The sequence below is a fragment of the Pinus tabuliformis genome, chromosome 6, assembly GCF_031772625.1.
Source record: "Pinus tabuliformis cultivar Carrire ecotype Pingquan chromosome 6, CPIR1, whole genome shotgun sequence".
In the NCBI taxonomy this organism is placed as follows: Eukaryota; Viridiplantae; Streptophyta; class Pinopsida; order Pinales; family Pinaceae; genus Pinus; species Pinus tabuliformis.
Window position 1 is genome coordinate 516,252,648 of NC_142292.1, and position 20,636 is coordinate 516,273,283.

A 20,636-nucleotide genomic window follows, 5' to 3' on the forward strand; every position below is an offset into this window, starting at 1 on the left:
ATGCCATGAATAATACTTCTTGGCTTGCAGCACGGTCATTTTCTTCATCTAATTCATCATTACCTCCTTTGCGGTGAGGGAACTGATTAGTTGATTTCTTTTTTATGACTACAAATTCACCTTCATCAGACTCATCTTGCTTAGAGAAGAAATTATTCTTATTGAACCCTTTCTTTTAGAATACCATCCTTTTAGAATTTTCCTCACCATCACTATCATGCTTAAGAGGACATTTTGCAGCATAATGACCTATTCGTCCACATTTGAAACAAATAAGAGGGTACTTACCTTTTAGTTTATATCCTTTCTTTAGTCTTCGTACAAATTGCGCCAATTTGGATTCAACTTCAGAGTAATCACTACTGGTATTCCATTCTTTCCCCTTTTCTGATTTTGAGGCCTTGAATGCCGCATCTTTGGAACTTGGGCTTCCTTTTCTCATCTCATAGGCAATGAGGATTCCATGAAGTTCATCCATCTTGAGAGTATCTAGGTCCTTCATTCTTCTATAACACTTACTTTGGAGTCAAATCTGTCTGGTAGAGATCTTAAGACCTTTTGAACAATAGTGCTTTCTTCAATGTTTTCTCCCAATCCTTTAAGAGAGTTTACCACTTTAGCTACTCGGAGAAAGTAGATGCAATATCTTCTTCATCATCCATTTTCAGACTTTCAAATTGCCTTCTATGAGTTTGAAGCTTTGCCTTCTTAACTTTGGAGTCCCCATCGTATAAGGTAACTAGCTTATCCCATAATTCTTTGGCCGAGTCACAATTCATGACTTTTGTAAATTCAGTTTCAGTGATTCCACTAGTGATGGAATTTAAGGCTTTTGCATTTGCAATGTAAGCTTTCCTTTTGTCTTGATCTGTTGGAAGAGTGGAAGGAGCTGTGTACTCATTTAAAACAGAATGCCAACCTTCAAGTCCAAGGGACATTAAGTAGTAGGACATTCTTTTTTTTCCAAAAACTAAAATTTGTGCCATCGAACAGAGGAGGTCTTTCTGACACTTCTTGATTTCTCATTGTGACTAAGAATTCTTCTTCTAGTTGTTAGGCTGATATGAAGAACTTGGCTTTGATACCAATTGTTGGAAATACTGAGGGGGGGGGTGAATCAGTATTTCTTTTCAATTGTTATTTTTACCAGTTAAATCATTTATATTCAGAACATAAAATGAATAATAGGAATAAATGTTTTTATTAATATAATCTTTACAGTAAATTAGGTACAATATATATAAGGCTCCAATCTGTTGCCAAGCACCAACTTGATCTTTTGAGAGGCTCCAACCTCTAGGGAACCAACCCTATCTTCTCAAGGCACCAACCTTGTGTTTAGGAGCACCAACTCCAAGGACACTAATCCTTCCAATTCTGAGGCACCAACCCCAAGGGCTCTGACCCTATCTTGTCAAGAAATGTTTTGATTGTATTGCACTGCTCTCAAAATCTTCTTCACTGTGTTCTGTCAATCTACAACTTCCTTCTTCGCTCGGCCTTCGGCTTCTACTGCACCTTCTGCGTCTGCCAGACCTTCGGCCTCCTCTATTTCTTCGAGTTCACAAGTTGTGAACTTTTCTTGTTCTCTGTGATAGATGCCTGATACGCCTCACAGTTACTGTGAATCGTTTCAACTTGTATATATATATATATATATATATGTATGTATGAGTTTTGCCAAAGAATCGAAACGACTCGTTCAAAGGTGAAGGGGCCGACTCATTTATTAAAAATATATATCGGAGAGTCTTTTATCCATAGACTTGATTTTTCACGGAAACCATATAAGAGCTGCTATACCTACAGGGAGGTCCCACATGCCATGTCATTCGCTTTAATCACAATCACAACTTCATGAAAAATCAGAGTTATTCATTTAATCCCGCAAACGAACACCAGTCCCACCTGAATGCACAAGACTAGACCCCATATAAAATTAAACACGTGTCCATAAACTTGGGTCCACTCAGTCCCAAGTCTTATCAGATTAATTCTCCACCGTTGATCTCATCATTAATCTGATGGTTGTTGATCCACCCGATCAACAAACACAATCGTCGATCCTCCACTGTTTGATCAAGGCGCGCTAGATCCAATGGTTCACAATGATATTTTCCAGGGAACTTGTGCGATGCTTAACCGCCTTTACAGAGCCGATAAGGATTATAAATCCTTGATCTGTAAAAGTTTGGGCCCGTTTTTTAGATTGACGTTTGATCACTTTATGACCCGATATCCATTGGATATATGAGGTAATCAAATCTATGACCTGCGGGTCTTCAACTAACACACAGGTTAAAAACAGGCCTAACCCCCGCCGTTGACTATGACGTAATGAGATTGACGGCTAGGATTTAGCGCGAGCTGAGATCAACAGCTAGGATTTAGTGCGGGCCTTCAGCCACGATCAAAACATCTGTACACTCCTAACCTCCGCTCTTCTGATAGTTGGTGCTCCTATCACTTCTCTTCACTCTTTCGCTCTTTGGCTTCACGATGGCTTCTCCTTTTTGGCTTCTTGCTCCTGTTGCTTCACAGATCTACTACTTCTATTCTGTCTATATATATATATATCTTCAATCCACTTGGGTCCTACATCTCATCATATCATCATATATCAAACTTTCATCACTATGAGCATTATGATCAATGGGCAATCATGTATCAAAGAATTTGCCATCACAAACACTACTATATTGAGATCAATGACAACCTAGATTAAGCATTTTTGCTTCTTTAAAATTTACCTCCAAGCATAAGCTCGGTTGACAGAGTTATATGAAACTTCCTCAAATATCATTCAATTTTCCAAGATTTAAGTTTGGAGGAAAGGTAAAACACATGACCTTGCAGTTCTCTTGCGTGGCTTAGTCCCTTGTAGGAATGAAGGCATGTGGTTTGTCTTGAAGAACTAGGTGGGTATCGTTAAGGAAGCCCTAGCTTCCTCACTTAGCCTTCTTGCAACCACCTCGAGTCCTTACCAAGATGAAGGAATTGAGGGGGAGTAACATCCTAGAATAGGCATTAATAAAATTAACCAAGACCACTTTATTTCACACATTCACCTACAACTTTGGTTCACCATGTATGTACTTAATTATTATTTAGGCTCTTTCTCAAATACATACAAGTTGGATTGTGAGCATCTACATTCATTTTACTTGCAAGCATTTTACTTTATGTACTTGTCTATTTCCTTTACATGTTCATATTGGAACTCATTTGATGTCATTATATCATATTTGAGAAATTTCATTTACAAGTACACATTTTGTTCACTTGCAAGCTCAATTTCTATTTAGTTGCTCATCTCTCAAAGTTGTATATGATCTCTTGCTATCTTGATTCACTAACACTTGTTTTGCAGCTTTCCCCTCCTTGCAACTTATTGTAACTTGAAAGTTATATTTTACTACAAGTATTGTGGTTTCATTTTGAGCATATATTTCTTGAAGTTTATTATTGGCGCTAGTCTATCTACAATTTCCCTTGTAGGATATCTCGTTAAATGTACTAGATCTATTTACATTATTGATGTTTATATGTTAATAGTTATTCATACTTGCTAATCAATTTCATTTCAAGTTATATTTCAAGTCATTTGAGTGGTGAATGCTTAATTAACTAATGTCGTAATCTCCTAGAACTTGTTATCTTTAGCAAGATTTTCCTTTTAGAATCTTCCTTAGGGTCTACCCCCCTTGGCTTAGCTAGGAGAGAGCCTAGGCAGAGAGAGTTGGGATTAAGTGACAACCTCTTCTCTGAGTGTTGCCACAAAGAACACACCTTGTGTGGTTGACAATTTTTCCCATACTCTTGGGTGTGAAATTAGTGTGGATGACAGGTTTCTAAGTTTGTATCGCACTCTTGATTCCAATCATTTTCTCCTAAACCTTTACTGAAATATGAAATGAAAATCCGTTGCTTGGTAGTGGTTTGTCCAGTTGTAATTGTATGCAGGATTTGTTTACATGCTGCCAAGTTGTGTCCATGTTGGAATTTTGGGCCATAAAACCATTGGCACATGAATTTGTGTTGTTTTCTTCTATATCGCTCCACTCATCTGATATGTCAATTTCTAGCAACTCCTTGGTCAAAATGATGTGCTGAGTGATGCTTAGGGTGCCTAATGTGCTTTTTCTTATTACAATAATTCCTTTAGATAACGACATACAATGAGTTTACTGCCTCATAGTTTTCAGTGAATTCTTGGGAAAGCAAATCCATGTGATTGCTTTGATAGTCTTGCAAAGTGGCATCAAAACTTTTTCTTATTGCCATGTGATGTTCGAGAAAGAAATCATTGCTATAGAATCCTTCGAGTAGTTTCTCACAAAATTCATTGTCTTCATCAATGGTACCTTCAATAAGGTTAAGAAGATTTTATTTTTGTAGGGTTGCCACTAGATCTTGAAAGATATCTTCATACTTTTGAAATCTTGTGCCCCGACACTTGAGGATCTTTTTTGCAATAGAAGATATACTCTTTGGTCATCAACCATATATAAGCCAATCCCTTTTTCCCTCTAGAGAGTAATCAAGTAGCCTCATCAACACATCGTTTATGTACAATATTGATTTTTAAAGTATATGAGAGATGACCAAGAAGTGGTCACCATCAAATTTTGGACAATCTTCCAACCAATTTGAAGAATAGTGGTTTGGATACCCAAGAATTCTCTTGACATCAATGGAACTATATATTTCATGAAATTCCCACACAACCATTTATCAGAGCTAGAATATGATAACAAATCCAATTTTGTACTTTATCCAAAATAGAGAACCATGGAGTTGACAAGGTGAACTCTCGACGCCATCACAATGGTGCTTGTCTCACCTCACAAGCACATAATATTCAAAATCTACAAAGAAAAATATATTCCTTCTTCCAATGGAACTACAAATATGAGAATAGATTTTCAAATTTTCACCCTCATCCAAAGTTGTAGCATTTATATAGATGTCTTTCAGGAAATGGATTTTATCCTCAACAACTACACCAAAATGTTATCACACAATCCCATACTTCTTGAGATAAAGCCCTTGTCAAATTTTCCAATGGCACTAGATGATTGATGTACTAGGTTTTTGGAGGAGTACACCTCCTCCATCATGAAGAATGATGTTTTGATCATAGTGCTAAGACCAGAGGGGAATTCAGTAGTAACTTCAAAGCGGCTCTACAAAATAAGCATGTTGCAAATGGTAGCATCAAGAAGTTCAATGTGAGGTTTATGGTGAGAGGGTTCTCCCAGAAAGAGAGAGTGGACTATGAGGAGACATTTGCTCATACTTATTAATTTTTTGCCCGCTAAAACCTGAAATGCTTAGAATCAATCATGCTACTCATTAATGCCATGTAAGTAGGAAATTTCTTTGGAAGCTTTCTCTCTGTAATTGTGTTCTTAGGGGTGCGAACATTCATGTGAGCATCCCCCAGTGTCTGCAATATTCCTAGTGGAATTATGTAGTGAATAACAGAAGCATGCATAGATAATGGAAAAGAAATTTAAACACACAAGGCACCAAAAACGCCCAACACAATTTTAGAACCACAGCTGAACCATTTTATTAAAATTTTGAGTAAATGGGAGTACAATAACAAGGAATAAGTGCACCTGGGATTGCATAAGCAAGTTGAAACAAACCTAGGTGAAAAAGATGGCCCCAATAAAGTAGAAACTTTGATCCCAGAACTACCTTTGTGCTGGCAGGAAATTGTGCCACTGTTGCTGTTTGAAAATGGCTCGAAACTCCTGTCGGAATGCCCGGATTGGCCTGAAATTTCTACTGTATCCACCTCTAAATTTTTCCCACAGGACCCAGAAAGGAATTGGTCCCAATCCGCTCCACCGAAAAACCCACAAAAAGTGTGAATTTCTGGCTTAGTTGGCCCAACGCATTGCCTGGAGAATTTACTGTTGCAATCCCTCCAATCCACCAAGTGAGATCCCAATGTTGCGAGTAAATTTCTACAATTTATTCCCCACAATTTCCCAGTCACCAAAACCACAAAAAGTTATTGCCACAAACTCCCACGTGTGCCTCTGCTTACGAGATGCGCAGGACTTGAAAAGATAAAAATTTTCCCTAGCAGCGTCCTCTATTCTTGCCCACCAAATCACCCCAAAATGTCTACAAATTATGTCCCAATTCATCTCTAAAATACCTGGCAAGGATGCTTCTCTTAGATGAATTCCCCAAGTGCCACGAATTTCTCGCCAACATCCTCTACTGCGCAGAAGTGAGAGAAGCCTCGAATTCCTTGCCTCAGAAAATCTCCAAGAGTGACAATTGACTCCGCTAGGTTGGCATTCTAGGTCCTCTGAAGCAAGAGTTTAGAATTCCTCTTGGAATTGCTTGCGCTAAACAACACTTGTTGACTTAGCTGAATAAATGAAGCAAACACTTAGTTTAGAAGTAAAATTGACAAAGGCTCCAAACAATGGTCCTCACCTTCTATTTAAGTTCGCTGCCTCCTTTCCCCTTGGTGGGCCCCAATCTCCACTAGGCTGAGTTTTCCCAAAACTAGAAACAATCAAAACTGGATAAGTATTCCATGGATACACCTTGGTGCTGAAAGCTTGATTGATGCTAGACCCACACTGTCTTCTGAAGCCATTGCATTGCTGAATCTCTCCACTGTGCCTCCACGCATTTTTGCCTCTCTGCTCCGTGTTGCTCACGTTCTGGTGCTACTAAGCTCTGCATTTTTCGAATCAACACTCCAAGGCACAACCTGAGAACTCCTCCATCCTGCTACAACTGATCATGGGCTCCTGTAGCAAGGTGATGATCCAAGAGGTGGGCTCCCCAAGGATCTTGCCCATCTGTAGCTCTATCGAACTACAGTCCTAAATCAACCCACCTCCAGCTCAAAAATAGAGGCATCTTCAGGCACGAATTTTGAGGCATCAACAACACATATTTCAAGGCTAAGTTTGCACAGAAAACAAGGGAAATTTGGCACTAATATCAAGGCAACATTTATGGGCATGAAATTTGTAAATCTGGAAATTATTTTCAGTGGGCACAGATTTCCAGAAATTGAATTAATTGCTTCCACTGAAGGAGATAAGTACTGTGGTTAATTTTTATGTACTTAGACTAATTTTCTCAAACAATAAAATAATCCTTTGAACACTGGTTTTCCCCAAAAGGTTGTGGGGTTTTTCTAGGGTCACCTTGACAAAAAATAAGTGTCTCTCATGCTTGAATGCTTGCATAAATTTAGCATTAATTACAGCTGATAGGAAATGTGTTAAATAGTAGAAGTACTCTTTGAATATTTACAAATAATGCATTCTGAAATTTATAACAGTATGACAAAACATGTGGGTTGGGTCAAATGAACACATGCAAAATTGTAAACTGGGGTTAGGGTGCAGATCATTAATTTTCTACATGTTATGAGAGCTTAGTTGAGCCAACTTGAGGCTTAGATCGTCATTTTCAGTCAGCTGATAAAGAGGGCAGCAAGCTACCAAAGTCTTCAAAAGTGAACCATACCTTTCAAACTTTGCCAGAAACCCAAAGAATTTTCAGCAGTTTAGAGGGAGATTGGTTCTAGCTTCCATATTTGCTTCATTTGGTTGGTTGTGGGGTCATGGCTACTGGGTTGAGAGTAAAGGACAGATCGGTGGGGGGCTGAAAACTTTGGCCCATGGGTGGAGAGGATTATGCTTTTACCAGAGGAGGTGGAAGTGTGGGATATTGTATAAGCAGTTGTGCAACCACCCACCGATCTAGCTCAGTTGGTAGAGTTTACTAAGAAAAATGTGAAGGAAAAAGAGGATCCTTCTAGATGCCATCTGTGAAAATTCCTAGATCTAACAATCTTAGGAATCCTACTGCAACCAATTGAATCTACTTCACCTAGATCGTAAATTACATTACAAACTTATTTTAGATTTCTTCTTGAAACATTGAAGTAAATTACTAAAGTAGCCTACACCAAATTAAATATGATTCTGAAACATAGAAATTGAGCAAGGAAATACAAACACATAGGACACTGTTATTTTTGGACAAATGTCCCCGGAAAAACCCAATGCGGGAAAACTATTGCATCAGTTCTGAAGGTTTATTATTTTTAAGCAAGAGTGAAATTTGAGTACATCTATGGATGCCCTACAGGCAATCCAAACAAGAAGAAAATTTGGCAGAGATATTCTCTAAGCAACCCCGACACTCGTGTTCTTGCACTTGCATGTTCCTGTACTCACGTTCCTGAACGCGTGAATCCCTGCACTTGCGCGTTCCTGTACTCGTGTTCCTGCACTCGCATGTTCCTGCACTAGGAATAACTCAGCCTCTTTGGATATGGAAATCTTCCTCCGAATCACTATCCTTGCCCCTCTACTGCAAAAGATCTCTTGGATCAGAATTTCCTCCTAAGAACTTCTCACTTCAGAAATTCGATCTTTTGATCTCTCAGTGTATTTTCCTAATGACCCTCAAGCCTCTTCTTATATCTTCTTGTTGGACAACCAACGGCCTAGATTAACTCCTAATCAAAGGCTCAAATCATTTTGACTTGATCTCCGTCTTTATCTAGAAGATCCACCCACAATTAGATTAATACACATTAATATTTTAATTTTCCTAAGTTTAGACTAATTGTCTGTGGGTGGAATCTCCCAAAACGGTTTCTAGGTTCTTTGGAATGCATGTGCCCAAGCCTCCCTGAGAAATTTGAGGCTTAGAGCACAGCCGATGCTACCCCAAATCAACACTCCCTCTTAGCAGGAATGTGCTCTAGCAATATACATTGTTGCATACTGCTTTGACTATGAAGCATCATCCTCTGCGCTGTTGATGTTTGACATGCTATCCACCAATGACTGCGTCACTGTTGCTACTGTACTGATGCCTTTGACACTGCCACTGCCAATGCTACATTTGTACTACAACTCCCTCTCAAATGCTGCATCTACTATGCTACTAGCACTTCCACTGCTAACATTGCATCCGTACTACAACTTAGTGTCTAAGAAAAGCAACTGAAAACACTCAACATTGGATAAGTATTCCATGGATACACCTTGGTGCTAAAAGCTTGATTGCTGCTAGACCCACCTTGTCTTCTAAAGCCACTGCGTTGCTAAAGCTCTGCACTGTGCCTCCACGCATTGTTGCCTCTCTGCTCTGTGCTACTCACGTTCTGGTGCTACTAACTACTGCATCTGTCGAATCAACACTCCATGGCACAACCTGAGAACTCCTCCATCCCGCTACTATTGATCATGGGCTCCCGTAGCAAGGTGATGATCCAAGAGGTGGGCTCCCCAAGGATCCTTCTCATTTGTAGCTCTATTGAACTACAGTTATAAATCAGTCCACCTGTAGCTCAGAAATCGAGGCATCTTCAGTTACAAATTTTGAGGCATCAACAACACAGATTACAAGGCTAAGTTTGGACAGAAAACAAGGCAAATTTGGCACTGATATCAAGGCAACGTTTATGGGAATGAAATTTGTAAATCTGGAAATTATTTTGAGTGGGCACAAATTTCCAGAAATTGAATTAAATGCTCTCGCTGAAGGAGATAGGTTTTGTGGTTAATTTTTATGTACTTAGACTAATTTTCTCAAACAATAAAATCATCCTTTGAAGGCCAGTTTTCCCAAAAGGTTGTGGGGTTTTTCTTGGGTCACCTTGACAAAAAATAAGTCTCTCATGCTTGAATGCTTGCATAAATTTAGCATTAATTACAACAAATAGGAAATGTGTTAAATAGTAGAAGTACTCTTTGAATATTTACAAATAATGCATTCTGAAATTTATAACAGCATGACAAAACATGCGGGTTGGATCAAATGAACACATGCAAAATTGTAAACTAGGGTTAGTGTGCAGATCATTAATTTTCTACATGGTATTAGAGCTTAGTTGAGCCAAGTTGAGGCTCAGATCTTCATTTTCAGTTTGCCGATAAAGAGGGCAGAAAGCTACCAAAGTCTTCAAATAGTGAACCATGCCTTTGAAACTTTGCTAGAAACGCAAAAAATTCAGCAGTTTAGAGGGAGATTGGTTCTAGCTTCCAGATTTGCTTCATTTGGTTGGTTGTGGGGTCATGGTTACTAGGTTGAGAGTAAAGGACAGATCAGTGGGCGCTGAAAACTTTGGCCCATGGAAGGAGAGGATTATGCTTTTACTGGAGGAGGTGGAAGTGTGGGATATTATATAAGCAGTTGTGCAACCACGCATTGATCCAAATTAGTTCGTAGAGTTTACTAAGAAAAATGTGAAGGAAAAGAGGATCCTTCTAGATGCAATCTGTGAAAATTCCTAGATCTAACAATCTTAGAAATCCTACTGCAACCAACTGAATCTACTTCACGTAGATCGTAAATTACATTACAAACTTATTTCAGATTTCTTCTTGAAACATTGAAGAAAATCACTGAAGCAACCTACACCAAATTAAATATGATTCTGAAACATAGAAACTGAGCAAGGAAATACAAACACATAGGACTCCGTTATTTTTGGACAAATGTCCCCGGAAAAACCCAATGCGGGAAAATCAGTGCAGCAGTTTTGAAGGTTATTATTAAGCAGCAATGAAATTTGAGTACATCTATGGGATGTCCCCGGAAAAACCCAATGCGGGAAAATCAGTGCAGCAGTTTTGAAGGTTATTATTAAGCAACAATGAAATCTGAGTACATCTATGGATGCCCAACTGGCAATCCAAACAGCAAGAAAATCTAGCAGAGATATTCATGAAGCAAACTCGACACTCGTGTTGCCTGCACTCGCATTCCTGCACTTGCACATTCCTGCACTTGCACGTTCATGCACTTGCGCATTCTTGCACTCGCGTTCCTGCACTTGCGCATTCCTGCACTTGCGCATTCCTGAACTCGCGAGTTCCTACACTTGCGAGTTCCTACACTCACGCATTCTTGCACTTGCGCGTTCCTGCACTCACAAGTTCCTGCACTAGGAATAAGTCAGCCTCTTGCTACTGCCTCTCGAGATCAGGTGTGCTCTAGCCACGAAATTTTGTGGAGAGGCTAGAATACATGAGATCTCCAAAACCCAGAAATCATTTTTGGAAATTCCTCTACAAGTGTCTCAATTAGATTATTAACCGATTTTTAAATATTTCCTATGTCTAAACTTAGGGAATATGGTTAATTAATCAATATTAATTGAGATAAGGCGTGAACCATCTAGAAACTCACACGGATCGACCCAGAAATGATCCTAGCCATTGATTAAGTTTTAATCTTGGTTGTTGGTGCTCCAACAGTGGATTATAAAAGAAAGTTGATGTGGTGATGGAGATCATCCAGTGTAGATACTCAGTTGCCTAGGCAGTTCGATTTTCTCAGTAGTAGTAGCTCAATAGAGAAGATAGATCCAGAGGGTGAGTAGCAGGTGGAAGAGGAGAGTGGTAACATTCTGGTAGGAAGTTTTTCAATTCTCGGAAGAGTCAAACGAAAGAAGGCCAAAATCTTTAGAGGGCCAGTGTAGGCACTGTGTAGAGGGTGACGTAAGCATCTCAGCGCAAAGGCTGCAGAAGCTATTTCAGAGGCAGAAAATAGCTGTGGGGTGAGAGAAAATTCTCACAATAATTTTGCCAGTATTTTCTTCAGATTAGGTTCCCAGTTGGGAATCTAAATTATTGTACTCATAATTGTTGCCGAACATTAATAATAAAACTCTCATCTGCTGCACCAATTTTCCCAAGTTGAGTTTTTCCAGGGACAATTGTCCAAAATTAACCATGTCAAATTTATTGTGTGTGCACTACAATTTCTCACTTTCTAGTATTTTTATGGTGAAAATTGCAGCTATGATTTTATTCGTTATTTGTCATAGCAAATAAACTGCATAATTAAATTTTTAGTTAGAAGAAAAATCTCTAGTAGCTGCAATAGATAAAATTTCACATGGTATCAGAGCTTAATTGATCAGTCAGGAAGCTCAAAAGCAGAGAAAGGAATTATGTTGTTCAGAGGGAGAAGCAAATCGAAATTCCCAGAGAAATTGCGTAAAGCCGAGAACAGGTAGTTCAAGTTCTTTGGGAAATAGTTCAATTTTTCAATTGGAAGGAGGCAGGGAAACCAAATTTCCCAGATTAGTGATTCCAGCAGTCAGAGGGAGCAGTTGCAACTCAGATTTTCACTGACCAGAACCTTGGTTGGACGCAGAGAGTTTTTGTTGCAGGTTGTAGGCTGGACAGAAGTAACATTCATGAGACTTCAGATTTGTCTTTTAGATTGGAAGAAGATTTTTCTTGCTTAGCAGCATCAACTTCACAGTAGGTCTGGTATATAGACAATGCAACTTCAGCTCACATGGCAGGGGTTAGAGAATATTTCTCTAGCTACAAAGAGGAGCAGATGGATTTCTAGATTACTATGGGAAACAAAACGAAATGTACTCCAGTAGGGACAGGTACCATAGATTTTCAGGGGGAGTCAAGAGCAACCACCAACGCCTCAAATGTATTGCATGTACTAGGATTGGGTATGAACCTGATTTCAATATCCCAATTACAGGATAAGGGGTATGATATTCACTTCGTGGGGAAGAAAGTGTATGTCAAACACCTGAGCTGGAAAAAGGTAAGACAGATTGGATTTCGAAGTAATAGGTTGTACTGGTTACAAATCGATTCTCCAATGGCACTGAGAGGCAGTAACAATAACAGTGTGAACGAGATGAATGAATTATGGCACGGGAGAATGGAACATCTACATCATGGAGCACTCAGGATGCTCAAAGAAACCTTAACAGGGGTTCCTGAACTTGGAAATGAACACGATGATGTGTGTGCAGAGGGTGCATACTTGGGAAGTAGAGCTGATGGCGTGTTAGGACTTATACACTCAGATATTTGTGGCCTGATTTCCACTAGAGCTCTCAACGGTGCCGAATATTTCATCCCGTTTATTGATGATCATTCCAGGAAAACCTGGATCTACTTCTTGAAGACCAAGGATGATGTCTTCGATCATTTTAGAGAGTCTAAAGCTCTCGTGGAGAATGCGACAGGGAAGAAGATAAAGGTGCTTCGCTCAGATAATGGTGGAGAATATATGGATAAAGACTTCACAGATTTCTGCGCGAAGGAAGGCAACAAGAGAGAATGGACAACTCCATATAATCCACAGCAAATTGGTGTAGCGGAGTGGAAAAACAGAATGATTGTTGGAGCTGCAAAGGCTATGTTATATGACCATGATCTACTTAGATTTCTGTGGGCAAAAGCATGTAACATGAATGTGTATATTTAGAACATGACTCCTCATAAAGCATTGGAGAAGAAAACGCCAGAAGGAGTCTTCACAGGGAACAAGCCAAAAGTGAGCCACGTCAAAATTTTTGGTAGCTTTGCTTATTGTCACATGCAAGATGATAAAAGGAACAAATTGGATCATACTGCAGAGAAGGGTTTTTTCGTTGGGTACAGCGAAAACTCAAAGGCATTCAGAATCTACATTCCTAGCAGTAGGAAGATAGTAGTAAGGTGAGACGTGAAGTTCATCGAGGACCGAGCTTTCAAGAGGTCTCACGAGATGCCTGCAGGTGATCAGAATCAGTGAACACAAGCTCCTTTAGTCTAGCAATAGGGACAGGCAGTGGGACAACCAGTAGGACCATCACAAGGGTCAAGTACTGTGACCAGTACCAGTATTTCTTCAAGTGCAGGAACTCCAGGGAGTTCTTTGTAGATGGAGCAGTAGAGACAAGATGAGGAGCTGGCAGAACCTCCCACAACTAGTGGTTAAGCCAGCAGAGAGGTTCGTCAGCCATTAAGAGATGCATAGGAGTTTATTGGAACTCCTAAGATGAGCAAGAGACAATGCAGACAGCCTGACAGGTACAAAGCATTGGTAGCTCAGGTTTTAGAACCTTTTAGCTTTCAGGAGGTCGCACAACATCAGGTGTGGATAGATGCCATGGTAGAAGGGTATAGTTCTATCATGACGAATGATGTTTGGGAGGTAGTGCCCAAGCTAGAAAATAGATCAATTGTAGGTTCGAGGTGGATCTAGAAGATCAAATATGCGACAAATGACAATGTGGAAAAGTACAATGCTAGGTTCGTGGCAAAGGGGTATGCATAAAAGGAAGGGATAGATTATGAAGAAACCTTCGCCCCAGTTTCCAGGTACACTTCTATCCGGTTAGTTATATCTCTAGCAACTCAGATGGGATGACAAATTCACCAGATGGACGTCAAGACAACCTTCTTGAATGGATTGATAGAGGAGGAAGTGTACCTAGAACAATAAGAGGGCTTTGAGACTCAGGAGAGGCACATGCATGTGTGAAAATTGAAGAAGGATTTATACGGGCTCAAGTAGGCTCCCAGGGCGTGGTATGGTAGAATTGACACCTACCTGCAGCAGATAGGGTTTGTCAAGAGTGACACAGATCCCAACCTTTACTATTTGATGGTAGAGAACGAGCCCCTCATTCTAGTTTTCTATGTGGATGATCTATTCTTGACAGGATCATCAGGGATCATACAGGATTGTAAGAGGAACCTGGCAACAAGATTTGACATGAAGGTTTTGGGATTGATGCACTATTTCCTAGGATTGGAGGTGTGGCAGAAAGATGGGGAGATCTTCCTTGGGCAAGGAAGATGCGATATAGATATTATGAAGAGGTTCAGAATGCAAGATTGTAGACCCATGTCTACACCCATGATTACTTTCTAGAAGAAGATAAATGCATCAGATGACAAGGATGTCGACCGCACCTTGTATAGAAAGCTCATTGGGTCTCTCATGTATCTGGTCAACACTAGGCCAGATATTTGCTTCGCAGTCAATACCCTTAGTCAGTTCATGGTGGAACTGAAAAGGGTACATTGGGCAACAACGAGGCATATTCTGAGGTACATTTGTGGCACAGTCGAGTATGGGTTGAAATATACTCGAGAGGATGACGTCAGAATTTGTGGGTACACAGATGCAGATTGGGCAGGCAGTTCAGTGGATAGGAAAAGTACCTTTGGGTACTGCTTCAGTGTTGGATCAGGGATGGTTTCTTGGTGTAGCAGGAAGTAGAAGTCAGTAGCATTGAGCTCTGCAGAAGCAGAGTATATGGCAGCTAGCACAACTACGTGTGAAGCTATATGGCTTCGGAAGCTGCTAGTAAGCTTGTTTAGGCAGAGGATGGAGGCGACCAATGTCTATTGTGATAATCAGAGTTGCATAAAGCTCTCTGAGAATCCAGTGTTTCATGACAGGTTGAAGCACATCGATATTCAGTGTCACTTCATTAGATATTGTGTACAGCGAGGATCCGTCTAGCTGCAGTATGTTCCCACAGAAGAGCAGGTTACAGAGATACTCACGAAAGCTCTAGGGAGAGCTAAGTTCGTCTATTTCAGAGAACAGATGGGTATGGTGGAGAACCCGTTTCAGTAGCAGGGACATGCTATTTTGGATGTTTCAGATGTTGCAGTTGCAGCAACAACAAATGAGAGGGAGTTGCAGTGCACATGTAGTGTTTGCAGCAATATGGCAGGGTAAGCAGCAACACAGATGCAACATATATAAGAGTTGCACAGTAGTTGGTGGGCAGCAGCAACCAGACATCAGTAGCATAATAGGAGATGATGTAGAGACAGAGTGTTGTTACAAGAAGTAGCAACGCTAGAACACATACCTCGCTATGAGGGAGTGTTAGTCTTTGTAGCATCAAATGTGTTCTAGCGACAAAGTTTTGTGGAGAGGCTAGAATACATGAGATCTCCAAAACCCAAAAATCATTTTTGGATATTCCTCCTAGAAGTATCTCAATTTGATTATTAACTAATTTCTAAATATTTCTTAAGTCTAAACTTAGGGAATATGGTTAGTTATTCAGTATTAATTGAGATAAGGCGTGAATCATCAAGAAACTCACATGGATCGACCCAGAAATGATCCTAGCCATTGATTAAGTTTAATCTTGGCTGTTGGTGCTCAAACATTGGATTATAAAAGAAATTCGATGTGTTGATGGAGATCATCCAGTGCAGATACTCAGTTGCCCAAGCAGTTTGATTTTCTTAGTAGCAGTAGCTCAGCAGAGAAGAAAGAGCCAGAGGGTGAGTAGTAGGTGGAAGAGGAGAGTAATAGTTAGGAGGAAGTTTTTCAGTTCTCGGAAGAGTCGAAGGAAGGAAGGCCGAAATCTTTAGAGTGCTAGCGTAGACACGATGCAGAGGGTGACACGGGCATCTTAGCACAGAGGCAGGGGATGCTATTTCGGAAGCAGAAAATAGTTGTGGGGTGAGAGAAAATTCTCACAATATTTTTGCCAGTATTTTCTTCAAATTAGATTGCCAACTGAGCATCTAAATTATTGTACTTAGAATTGTTGTTGAACATTAATAATAAAACCCTCATCTGCTGCACCGGTTTTCCAAAGTTGGGTTTTTTCGGGGGCAATTGTCCAAAAATAACTGTGTCAAATTTATTGTGTGTGCTAGAATTTCTCAGTTTCCAGTATTTTATTTTGCGCAGTATTTTATGGTGAAAATTGCAGTTGTGATTTTATTCATTATTTTCCGTAGCAAATAAACTGCATAATTAATTTTTGAGTTAGAAGAATAATATCCAGTAGCTACAATAGATAAAATTTCACATTTCCCGTTTCTTTCTTACACAAGAGCATAGGTGTCCTCATACTCTTGTTGCTTGCAATTTGTATTTTTTAGTATATATTCTCACCATTTGTGATTCAATTTCTCTTGCATAAGATCTGATCTTCCTCTTGATAATCGCACAGTTTCTCATCAAAGCTTGAGGATTAGGGTTTTCTATGAAGACGTTTTCCAGGGATCCATAGGTGGAGGCTTGAAAATCAAGAGATCTACATATTTGAGACATCTCCTACCCTCATCTATGGATAAAACCCTCTATCTCTCTATCTTGTGCACAAATCTTCCTCCTGAAGACTTCAAAATTAAGTCGTCCAAGCTATTGGAGGAAAATCAAGTTCCCTCACTTGAGGAACTCTCCATTGTAATTTTGTAAATGAGCATTGTAAATATTTTTCGCATTTTTCATCTTGTATTTTGGGAAGGGTATTTTCTCATTGAAGCTCTTGGTTGTAAACTTTCCTCAAGATCTAAGTCCCTCATTTCTTTATAAGAGGGCATTTTAAATAATAATAAAATAAAATTTCTTTTGAGGGCGCTTGAGGATTTCCCCTTGGGATCCCGATCTCCTCATTTGGAATGAGGATCTTTGAGTGATTGGTGACTAACTTGTTTCTTTTGTTTTGTTAGTTTAGTTTCTTGCTCATTTCATCATTTAATTGCTCTCATCTAATAGCTGGATCTAATCTCTAACTCCTACATTTCATAGAACTCTTTAGCACATTGAAGTTCACTAATTTCCATAGCTGATTTACTAGCTTATTCATTGCTGATATAATTCATATTATTGCTGGTATATTGCTTATTTCATTGTGCATTTCATGATCTAATTTGTTTACAATCTGCATCTTACAATTTTATGCAAGTGTAACACTTTATTGAGCAATAATTGGCATTATGAATTCGTAAGTGAACTTGCCATTAATCACTTGTATTAACTCTACATCCAACTTGCATTTTGCATTTTTGCTTCTTTAAAATTTACCTCCAAGCATAAGCTTGGTTGAGAGACTTCTATGAGAAATTTTCCAAGATTTAAGTTTGGAGGAAAGGTAAAATGCATGACCTCCTAGTTCTCTTGTGTGGCTTAGCCCCTTGTAGGAATGAAGGCATGTGGGTTGTCTTGAAGAACTAGGTGGGTATCGTTAATGAAGCCCTAGCTTCCTCACTTACCCTTCTTGCAACCACCTCGAGTCCTTACCAAGATGAAGGAAATGAGGGGGAGTAACATTCCAGAATAGGTATTAATAAAATTAACCAAGACCACTTTATTTCACACATTCACCTACAACTTTGGTTCATCGTGTATGTACTTAATTATTATTTAGGCTCTTTCTCAAATACATACAAGTTGGATTGTGAGCATCTACATTCATTTTACTTGCAAGCATTTTACTTTATGTACTTGTCTATTTCCTTTACATGTTCATACTGGAACTCATTTGATGTCATTATATCATATTTGAGAAGTTTCATTTACAAGTACACATTTTCTTCACTTGCAAGCTCAATTTCTATTTAGTTGCTCATCTCTCAAAGTTGTATATGATCTCTTGCTATCTTGATTCACTAACACTTGTTTTGCAGCTTTCCCTTGGTTCCAACTTATGGTCGCATGGTTTGTTTTTAAGGTTGGGGGGTCGGGGCTAAGCCCTGGCCCTTGTTCCATGTGGGCATGGTGACTTGGGCTGGGGCTAGCCCTCGACCCCTTTACCCGTACCTCCACCATTTTAATTCAAATCAAGTTTTAACTTTTCATATGGTCTTTAAACAAGGACCATCAATGGCGTAACAGTAAGGGTAGTAGTTGGTACACATGAGGTTCTTTGTTCAAACTCGACGAAGTGCTAAATTGACCTGCCAAAATTTTAGTGGCCACCGAGGTGCCATGTGGCAGCTTCTGGCTGGGCCACGTGGCGGCCTCCGGTTGGTCCACGTTTCACACCATTAACCAATCACATTTAACCCAGTCAACACCACTAGAACCTGCCATGTGTCACAATGTCATTAGATCTTTTTGAAGCCCAGTGATTTTGCCATATCATCAGGCCCAGTGAGCATGCCACATTAGCAGTACGGACTGCTGACTAGGCAGACCTACACAAAATTTTTCATGTTTCCCCTAACGAATAGATCGTGTTTCTTGGAGCATACAACGTTCGATTTTCACAAAATGAATTGTGTCGGATCAAATCTACGAGCTCTACGTAGTCGTTTAGGTTTCAATATATTCCGACAACTTTGAAATTTGAGCATATTTTTGATCCTCCGGATCACTCCTCCCCACTGGAAGCTTTTGGACCCCAAAAGCTCTTTTATTACTAAACATTTGGATGAGGATACAACCGCTTCACCCTTACAGTGTCAATCCACTGGAATTTGCCTGAATTCAACAATTTGAGCTTTTCATGAAAACTGATCTTTTTCCTTGATTGTGGAGACCCTGTCTTGTTGTTGTAGATACCATCTTGCTACAATTTCCCAGAATCCCTCACAGTGTCAATCCACTGGAATTTCCTGAATTCAACAATTTGAGCTTTTCATGAAAACTGATCTTTTTCCTTGATTCTAAAGACCTTGTCTTGCTGTTGTAAATACCATCTTGCTACAATTTCCCAGAATTTGTAGAACAACAAATCGTCCTTGAAGGAACAAACATATGCCCTCCTTGGTCATCAATCAAATTAAACTTAATCAACTTGAATTTCTTCTCACCTCGAGCACTATCGACATGACGATGTTTAGCTAGTCTTGCCTTGTCTTTCTTGCCCTTCTTAGGATGAAGTTGCGGATGCAATTTCCAGCACTTCTCGACCCAATGCCCACTAATATTACAATGGGTGCAGAAATTTTTGTGCTTGTTGCTTGATGACATTGTCTTCGAACTTAGAAGAGAGTCTTTCTTCCCTATTTCATTCCCACATTCAAGCAACTCTTTCCTTTGCTAACACTTCTTCACACTATGGTTAGGTGAATGACAGAAAGTGCATGGAACCATATTCCATAAAACTTTATTCAATTGATCATGTGGCTCAAAATCAAAGAAACTATTTGAGTGAGGCTTATACCTTCCCTTGTTATCCTTTGAACCATGCTTCTTACACGAGGAACTTGAATGGCGAGAAGAACTTATCTTAGTCTCTTCTTCAACTTGCTCATCTCTCTTTAGAGAGGTCTTGCATTTCATGTCCTCCTTTTGCTTTAGAAACCAAGTTGGTACCAATTCCGGATGCAAATCCCAACAATTTGCCTCGTCATGTCCTCTCTTATGAAAAAAAGAACATGATACCCAAGAGCTATCATTGGAAGACCATTCTCCCTTTTCAACATAGCCCAAACCTTCATATCGAGGTCTCTCCTTTGCCTCAATTGGATGGATAATGCCTTGATTGTTCACTCCAAGGCCTCCTCCCTTGTAACCCATCTTGGACAAGAGCTTTGTTCCTATGCCTTTGCTATGCTTCTCAAAGGCTGCAAAAGAGCTTAAATCAACATTTTCATGTAAAGAAACTGCATGTAAATGCTTACCATTTTCCTCATCTTTCAACTGAGGGACAAAGATGCTCTTAAAATCTTTCCTAATTCTTGAGGTGTCTTCTTGGACTCTTGGTCTTTCTTCTTTTAGCTCCTTGGACTTTGGTGCTGATAGAACCTCATCCTCATCATCATGCAGACAAAAGGTGCAAACTTGGCCATCTTCCTTCTTTGAGGGGCTTTCTGCACTAGCCTCTTGTGTAAGGGTTGTTGTGGAAGAGGATGATGATGAAGGCGAGGATGGAGGTGAAGATGATGGTGGTTTGTCACCATTCCCTTTTGAAGGCTTGTCATCTCCTCCTCCTTTTCCTCCAGATGAACCCTCTATTTTTGAAGGTATTAACCACTACGTGTCAACTTCCCAACAATACACCCCATTTTCTTCGCAAAAAGGGATAGCGCTTGATCGACATGTCCGTGCCATTCGACAGTCATCGTCGACTTGATCAATTTATGTTGTAAACCCAGTCTGCATGT